The sequence below is a fragment of the Geotrypetes seraphini genome, chromosome 15, assembly GCF_902459505.1.
Source record: "Geotrypetes seraphini chromosome 15, aGeoSer1.1, whole genome shotgun sequence".
NCBI lineage: Eukaryota > Metazoa > Chordata > Amphibia > Gymnophiona > Dermophiidae > Geotrypetes > Geotrypetes seraphini.
The window spans coordinates 54,382,055-54,390,822 of NC_047098.1; positions in this window are offsets into that span (position 1 = coordinate 54,382,055).

An 8,768-nucleotide genomic window follows, 5' to 3' on the forward strand; every position below is an offset into this window, starting at 1 on the left:
CATGATGTCTTCTCTTGATTGAAATCTGATCCCTTTCAGGGGCATTTTCAGCTTGGGGGAAAAGCCAGCGGTCACACAGCCATCTCAGGAGAGTAGGGAGCCTGAGGAATGACAGGTGTGTTGTGTTTGGGCCAGGAAACTCCGTATCAAATGTGAAGAATGGGCAGGTGTGTTATCATCCATTTGCATATCACAGCATTACAAAGGCAACACTGAAACTCTTGGTAGTACCCCTTGGCAATTCAACGATCCTTTATCACCAGGGTCCTCACTTGGTCAATGACAATCTCATTTCTGGAAGTTGAGGGTCTGGAACGTGCTTCACTCTCCACTGGTGTGGCCATCTCTAAAGCAGTTGTACCACTCCTTTATCTGCCCATTGCTTCATCCCCGAAGGCCTGTTTAATCTTGCGGATTGTTTCCACTTGGGGATTGCCAAGCTTTACATAAAATTTAACGCAGTAGCATTGTTCAACTTTTTCTGGCATTTTGTCAAAAATGAAAATCAGACATGCTCACTTACACTTTCTCACCCAATGGCGGTCTGCCGGGGACTGACAGCTTCTGTAGGTGGGAAAAAATTCAAGCATGCACAGTAGGGGCGCCTACATATGTGCACTAAACCACATTTCCTTAGCTTTATTTGTTTACACAAGAAAAATTAAGGTCTGGTACTTTTTGAACAGCCCTTGTATTACTGTTAAGATTTATTATGGTTTCATTGCTACTCAATGCCTTTGGCTCAAACTTCTGCTGCAGGCACAAATGTGATTTGAAGAAGTTATTAAATCTGCTGTGGTTGTTGTTTCAGAATTAGTTTCTTTGTGGGCATCAGTGTTGAGGGTAAGAGCAGAAGGCCCCGCCCCACTTCAGTGCCTCTGCATTCTTGTTATTTAGCCTCACCAAAAAAAAAAAAAAAATCTATCCCCTTTCCTCTAACGAGACTAGGGCAAAAGTATAGATGTTGGCCACTGCCTTGAATGGTGAGCAAAAACAGCACAAAGATCTTTTATTGAAGAAGAAATGACCCAAAGATGCAAGGTTTTCCTCCAGGAGAGCCTTCAGCAAATAGCTATAGTTACATGAGAAAGTGACTTTTCCACTTTCTTAAGCACCTTCCAGAATTCCCCCATTGCGTACATACAATGCTCTGTTTATTTTGTGTTGGACATTGCTGTCATCTTTCTACATACTAAATTGCCTTTATAAAACATAAGAATAGGCATTCTGGGTAAGACAGTAGTTCATAGAGTTACCAGATTTCCCAACCCCATGTGAACTGATGGCAGCCATTCAGTGAGCAGCACCAAAAAAAACTCACTCCTCCCTGTAACACCGCTGACCCACAAGAACTTTCAGCAGCCATTCAAAGGGGCTCAGCATGGGGCAGGAGCATGGAAAGCTCTCTCCTGCCTAGTACACCGCTGGACCATGAGGGATTCAAAAAGGTAAATTGAGGAGGCAGGCGGAAGGTTAAAAAAAACATTCCCAAAGATGGGAGGGATCCCTCCTTTCCCAGCCCACCAAGTCATACGGCAGGCCCGGCAGAGGCCTGCAACAAGTCCAGGAGGAGGAGGGGGGGGGGGGCACTGACTCAAATATAAGACAATACCCCCATTTTGGGGCCCAAAAATATCTTATATTCAAGTATATACGGTATATGTATGTCTCTGAAAAGGGGGGGGGAATGTATATTATTTAACTCCATTTTCTTTTGCAAGCAAGTTAAGAAGGTGGTGATCTGATCTGATCATTTTTTATTTTTCAGGTTTTTATCTGAATCTTCCCCCCACCATCAAAAAAATATGGAAACAGATCCAGTTAGACTCTGCAGCCTGTTTGTACACTTTGGGTGGGCCCCAGAACAGGATACAGGGTGTTTAGGAATTGTCACATAGGCACCAAAAATCAAGAGCATGGGCCTTGGGCCTACACTCTGATATAAGAACATAAGAAGTTGCCTCCACTGGGTCAGACCGAGGTCCATCTCGCCCAGCGGTCCACTCCCGCGGCGGCCCCTCAGGTCTGCTACCTGTGAAATGGTTTCTGACCACTTCTATAACCTACCTCAAGTTCTATCTGTACCCCTCTATCCCTTTATCCTCCAGGAACCTATCCAAACCCTTCTTGAACCCTTGTACAGAGTTCTGGCCTATCACTTCCTCCGGAAGCGCGTTCCATGTGTCCACCACCCTCTGCGTAAAAAAGAATTTTCTAGCATTCTAAACCTGTCCCCTTTTAATTTCTCCGAGTGACCCCTAGTGCTTGTGGCTCCCCTCAGTTTGAAGAATCTGTCCTTATTCACTCTTTCTATGCCCTTAAGGATCTTGAAGGTTTCTATCATGTCCCCTCTAAGTCTCCTCTTCTCCAGGGAGAACAGCCCCAGCATTTTCAACCTGTCAGCGTATGGAAAATTTTCCATACCTTTTATCAGCTTAGTCGCCCTCCTCTGCACTCCCTCGAGTACCGCCATGTCCTTCTTGAGGTACGGCGACCAGTATTGAACACAGTACTCCAGGTGCGGGCGCACCATTGTGCGATACAGCGGCATGATAACTTCCTTCGTCCGGGTTGTGATACCCTTTTTGATGATGCCCAGCATTCTGTTTGCTTTCTTGGAGGCTGTCACACATTGCGCCGATGGTTTCAGTGATGAGTCGACCATCACCCCCAGGTCCCTTTCCAGGTTACTCACCCCTAGCAGTGTTCCCCCCATTTTGTAGTTGAACATCGGGTTCTTTTTCCCTACATGCATGACCTTGCATTTCTCTACGTTAAAACTCATCTGCCACTTTTTTGCCCAGTCTTCCAGTCTGGTTAGGTCCCTTTGTAGGTCTTCACAGTCTTCAGTGTTTCTAACCCTGCTGCAGAGTTTGGTGTCATCAGCAAATTTGATAACCTCACATTTTGCCCCCGTCTCCAGATCGTTAATAAATATATTGAATAGTAGAGGTCCCAGCACCGACCCCTGCAGAACTCCGCTCGTGACCCATTGCCAATCTGAGTATTGGCCTTTGACTCCAACCCTCTGTTTCCTGCCCGCTAGCCAGTGTTTGATCCATCGGTAGATATCAATGGAATGGCATGGCAGTAGTTGCACATGAGAATTAAACGCTTGTACCCAAACACCTTTTGTACTGCTGTCCCCCCTCAAAACATTTGTTTTATAACCATTTACAGGCACGATTTCTGTTCGGTTTTGTCCCTCACCCCCATCCTTATTAACCACACTTCATTTTAAGTGAAAATATATTTTTACATTTTATTTAACTGCAACTTTGTCAGAAGCACTCTTTGATCAGCTTGTGTCACACTGCGTGTCGCCTTGCAACATTTGATCCTGCAGCAGGTGGGTTGGGGTGACGTCCAAGTCAGCCAGTGCCACATTGACGGGAGGCTCTACTCAATGTCTCCGTGCAGTATTTTGCAGCATGCTGTCGCAATGTCCAACATTTTCTGAGTGCTATACTGCAAGGATCATCCAGAGAGATGCAGTATCCCAAAAGTGCACTCAATGGTACAGTTGGTCAATATGTGTGCCTCACTGTAGTGTTTCTCTGCCTCTGAGTGGGTGCCAGTAGTGGAGTCATCAGCCATGACTAACCAAAGCCACCATCCCCTAAGAAAACATGTGAGGTAAAATCATCCTTTTTTTCAGTTTGAAATTATAACGGTGTCCAACTGCACCCCCAAACAAAATTAACCCTCATTTCGTTTCAAAATAGGATAGCTGTACAACAGCCCCCCAAGCACCCTCCATCACATAGCTCTCCAAACCACAGTCCACATTTGGCAGATTTGCCTAGGATATACAATTCAAATTGGGATAACTATACAATGGTGGTACTCTCCACCTCATCACCTGTCCCCCCCAACCCACCATGACCAAATTTCCCCTTTGCCCAAGGATATACAAATCATGGCAGCTCCCAGGTAATTTAGACACAATATCAAGGATCCTCAGGTTTGAAATTGCAGACCACTTGGACATTCAAGGAGAATCCCATCCTCTGGTTGCAGAACATAATTTCTTCATCCAATGGGGGGGAGTAAACAGGAATTGGGTACACCCAAGATATTTAAGAATGCCAGCACTCGGGGAAAAGTCCAGTTTAATTTCCCACAGTTCTTCTTTCCCCTCTGGCAGTTGATGTAGTGCTTGGCACATTTTTTTCAGGGCTCACAGTACCTGGTCCCAAATGTCTAGACACAGATGCTACACCTGATCACACGCTGGAAGATTTCGGTGCCAATGAACTACAGGACAATCAGCAGCTTTACCAGCCCAGGCACTGAATGGCACTAATCTAAAATTGCTGCCCAGCATAGACAATCATTCACTACCTTTTAGTCTTGACATCTCTTGCAAGGCCACCCACATATGATACAAATGGGGGAGGACATATACTAGAGTCCTCTGTGGCTATTCTACCTCCCTCCTTCCATCATTGTCATCTCCTCTCAGGACATGCAGAAAGCACCCTCCATCCATAATGTCCGTTATAGCACAAAGCAGACGTAGATCACAAATGCATACAATTCACAGGCATTTATATTTTACAGCACAAAAACAATACCATCAAATCCCAGTATGCTTTGCAGTTTTTTCTTCCCGTAAAGCAAGTCACTGGCGATGAACATCATATATCCGCATCTGTCAATGCCACTGGGGGAGGAGAGGGGATGTAGAACTTGCAGCACTCATGCATATGTGAAAACACAAGAAATATATGCTGCTTTTTTTTTTTTGCACTGCTTTGGTTGGACATATATGGTACCCTCCCCCCCCCCCCCCCAATGCAATCGGCAGCCCCAGACCTGCCAGTATACACTTTTAACAAACACGCATGAAATTCACTTTTAACACACGCAAATATGGTACCCCCCCAATCCTGATGAATGTATCCCATATTTTATTTTTTTAACTTCCATCTCTCAAGCAATCAGCAGCCCCAAACCTGCCAGTATATGCTTTTAACTAACACATGAGACACACACATCTGAAACACGCTTTTAACACTATTGGCACCTCCAAACCTGCCGGTAATTTTGGAGTGTTAAAGGTTGGCTTTTAATTTCATGCATCACCCAGTAATGTCTTGACATTTCCCGGAGTGCTCATTTTAATATTAATGAGCTTGTTGTACTCCATTTTCATAGTATTTTCAGAAGCTGCTATGAGGCACGAACAGACTGCAAAGCCATTTTGTGCATCAGAAGCTAAAATGCTAGTCCGCCAAACCGGTTTAGCATCGAATGTTAGATGCACAGTAAGTTTTGAGCATTGGAGCCAAGTCCATCTGAATGATGTTTGCAGAGATGACTCAACCATTAGGCAATACAAGGACGCAGCTTTTAGGACAAGTGTTCCAAAACCTTTCCTGGGGGAACCCGAGTCAGTCAGGTTTTCAGGATATCCACATGCATGAGAGTTCTACATTAAGGAGGCAATATATGCAAATTGATCTCATTATTTATTGTAGATATTCTGAAAACCTGACTGCTGAGGTTCTCCCAGTATAGGATTGGGAATCACTGTTTTACACTGTGAACCGAAAAAAAAACCACACCAAAATGTTTTTTGTTGCTTCTTCCACAGAACTCGGCTGATTGTTATGAAATTTAGTGCGTCGTGTCCTGAATGAAGTTGACATAAAATATTGTACATATTTCCCACAACAGTATCTTGTGAAAAAGAATTGTTACTATGGGATATGCGCAGAAGCAGATGATAAGTTTATCAACAGTGTCTGTATCAAAATGGTTTTCACTGCAAAAGACCGAATTCTGATAAAGAACTCAGTACTGCTAAAAAATTACAGCAGTTGACAATTGTTGAAGGAGTTCCCACAGAAGGGTTGGAACAAAAACGGCCTTGATGTGCTGCTATGCAAGAGTTGAGCAACGGGCACCGTGGATCGTAAGCCAGGCAACGGACGACTGTGCTCGATTTGCACACAAGAGCACACTGACGTTTTATGTGATCTTGTACTGAGCCAGGAGGATGCACTGCAAATGCACCGAACAACTTGCCAAATAGCAAGAGAAGCAGGAATAAGCCAAACAACTGTGGCTAGGATAATTCATGACAATCTGAAATTAAAGTGTCTTGCCCAAACACAACACAAAACACATGCTTGAAGCAGTACAAGCAGTTCTTGACCAAGAACTTAGAGCACAGTGTCGGCTTCATCTGGTTTACAGATGAAAAGATATTTATAGTAGCTCCACTGATTAACACACAGAATGTACATGCCTTCAACAACATTGACCACTGGATCCCAACTTTTTAAACTTTTTAAATCCCTGTATACTTTACTTGGGACGCCTCAGCCCCACCACTCCTCCGCTATAATAGTTTTATTGTAACGGGAAGGCTGATTAAAGGATAGAGGGTACCCGGAAAGATCTATTAGACAAGCATATAAGAGGGGAAAATATGCCCAGCGGGAACTCCTCCTTTTAGAAACAAAAAGCTCTCAAAAGCTTGATAACAACTTGCTCACATGTATCCTCCCTTTTTCGAGGGCCACAAAGTTGCTGGAAGGCTTACTTAGAAAACACTGGCACATTGTTCAAGCCCATAGACCACTGGAACAATTCCCCATGATAGCATATTCGCGTGGCATTACATTAGGCCAACGTTGTAATTTCCAGAGATATGGAGTTAAAGTAAGAGGGAGAAAGGGATGCCACACGGCATGTGGCAAATGCCAATGGTGTCCCCTGACTATTCAAGGGGACACATGGAAAGTCCCAGGGAGACAAAGGATACTTAAGGCAAAATCTGATACAGACTGCGATTCACAAAATGTGATTTATGCAATAATGTGTCCCTGCGATCTTGTTTATATAGGTCGCACCAATAGAAAAATCAAGGTGAGGCTTACAGAACATAAATCCCGTATAAACAATGAGATAATGCAGGCCCCATTGGTGGAACATTGGGTTAAACGAAAACATATGTATGGAGATATTAGATGGCGTGTCATAGATGTGATCATGGGTATGGAGGGTGGGAAAGATCAAACCAAATTAAATGAAATAGAACAACGCTATATTTTTAAATTAGACACTGTGGAGCCACGTGGGTTAAACAGTGAAGTGGAATGGGGAACACTGATAGGCTAAGTTTCGGATAGAGGTCATCAAGTAGGCGGGGATAGAATACAATTGAAAGTGTTATTTAAATGGAGCCGGCAGACGCCGCCGCCATCACGAAAAAACTAAAACAGGAGTCGGATGACAGCGGCAGCCCCGGTGAGTTTTTTATTTTGACACAAACTAACTATGTAAAGCGCAACACTAAGTTATTTTTAAGCATTAGGAGGGGGGAGGTTAGGTCTGAGTTGATTTCTTAGCTTTCTTCCTTTATCTCGCAGGGAGACCCTTGAAACAGCACTCGTGCAGTGCGAAACATGTCAGGTCTGGCTCCCAAGGTGGCTGAGATAAGTGAATATTTATACTTTTATCAAGTTTAATATTGGCACCAAAAGAATTTTGGTTGAAGAATATTTTGAACACTTAAGACTCACAAATTTATAAAAGCATAAAAAAACATAAACTAAGTAAAGGACTGCCGATGATGAGGCACCACACAGCCTTCCCGTTACAATAAAACTATTATAGCGGAGGAGTGGTGGGGCTGAGGCGTCCCAAGTAAAGTATACAGGGATTTAAAAAGTTTAAAAAGTTGGGATCCAGTGGTTATTTTTTAGAGAAATATATTGACTCACACTGGAGAAAAGGTTTTTTGCAATATTATAGCCAGTGACAAATAAGGTTCAACAACATTGAAGCATGAAGTTATAGCCAAATGCCTAGTACGGACCTGCCCAACCTTCAGTCATGGTCTCGGTCTCTGTCTCAATCTCAAAACTCTGATTCACAGATCTGTTCTTCATTGATCCTGGGGTTAAGATCAACGGCTCATACTACCGGGACGTCCTCTTGATGCAGAAGCTGTTGCCAGCAATCCTTTGCATATCTTTCAACTTGACAATGCCCCAGCACATCGGGCAAAGGACACCGTAGAACTGCTACATTGGGAGACCCCAGACTTCATTGGTCCAGACCTCTGGCCTGCAAATTCACCAGACCTAAACCGAGTTGACTACTGGATCTGGGGGCTGATGTCAAAGACCTTAAACAGTGTTTCATCTCTGTTTGGGTGGAGCTGAAGCAGAGTGTCATTGATAAGTCCATAGATCAGTGGCGACCAAGGCTTCATGCAAAGGGCATGCACTTCAAACATCTGCTTAATTGAAACATTACTTTTTGACTTTTCATGTTTCTGCAAGATGCACCATAAAACTTTTTGATGTGTTTTTATTCAGTTCACAATTCACTTTCACAAGGTAGTCTGGTGGGAAATATTTACAACACTTTCATTCAGAACACGACGCACTATCAGGCGAGTTCTGTGGAAGATACAATAAAAAACATTTTGGTGTGAGGGGGGCTTCACAAAGTAGAAGGTAGCAAAAAGCAGCTGCAGTCAAAAGCAAAACTATAGATCGAGACAGCCACACAAGCTTAAATAACCATCAGCACATACTTTAATCCGTATTTATATAGGATATTTGTGTGATGATCATGCTTAAGTTTAATTATTAAAAGTTTTTTTAGGGGGGAGGGTTGCAAGGTAGGGCCTAAAAGTTAACTGAGGGAGGGTGTAAGGATAAAGATTTGCCCTTTCACTGGCTTATGTATGTTTGATCACTAAGTTGAGGCAAAGCTGTATTTCAAGTTAAAGGTTGTTGATAGCT